At 36.4% G+C, this 901-nt stretch overlaps 1 protein-coding gene across 2 annotated transcripts in view; it reads left to right on the top strand.

Annotated features, from left to right (window-relative positions):
- LOC106874725 (protein decapentaplegic) overlaps positions 1–901 on the top strand; it is a 162,565-nt gene that overhangs the window by 97,361 nt on the left and 64,303 nt on the right. The gene's annotated exons all lie outside the window — the stretch shown is intronic.

The following is a 901-nucleotide window of genomic DNA, read 5'->3' as shown; positions in this document are numbered from 1 at the left end:
GTGTGTGTGTGTGTGTGTGTGTGTGTGTGTGTGTGTGTGTGTGTGTGTGTGTGTGTGCGTGTTTATGTGTGCATGTGTTTTTTTTCGTGTGTGTCTTTGCACCCAACTACCGCTTGACAACTGGTGTTAGTTTGTCTACTTCCCCGTAACATAGTGGGTCGCCAATAAGAGAACGATAGAATAAATAATGGGCTTAAATAAACGAATTGGGGCGGAGTCGTTGGGCCATACTCGACCATAGCCGCAGTCTAATGAATGAAACAAGCAAAAGATGAAAGAAACACACACACAATATATATATACATATATATATATATATATATATATATATATATATATATATATATACACACACACACATATTTACACATATACATACACACACACACATATATGGTTCGCGTTGCTGATGCGGCTGCATGGCTAACAGTGGGCGGTAAAGTATGTTAGAATGTGGGTCGAAAGAAACTAGGTATTCCTTTGGTAGCATTAAAGCTGCTCATCGGGGGCCGCCAAGCGGGGGGGAGGGGGGCGTGATGCTACCGGAAGGTGCCAAAATTATTGTGATTTCCAGCCGACAGCTGATGAAGGAAATCTCCTGCAGTGCAACACTGTACACAAAATATAATTACGCGTGTGTACGTGAGCGCCTGTTTATAAGTGTTTACACATACATTCATACATACATACATACATACATGCATACATACATACATACATACATACATGCATACATACATACATACATACATACATGCATACATACATACATACATGCATACATACATACATACTTACATAAATACATGCATGCATATATATATATAATACATATGTATGTATATATGTATATATATATATATATATATATATATATATATATATATATATATATATATAT

This window comes from Octopus bimaculoides, chromosome 23 (genome assembly GCF_001194135.2).
Source record: "Octopus bimaculoides isolate UCB-OBI-ISO-001 chromosome 23, ASM119413v2, whole genome shotgun sequence".
Classification (NCBI taxonomy): Eukaryota; Metazoa; Mollusca; class Cephalopoda; order Octopoda; family Octopodidae; genus Octopus; species Octopus bimaculoides.
Note: the sequence above shows the minus strand (reverse complement) of the source record. Positions and strands in the feature narration are given on the sequence as shown.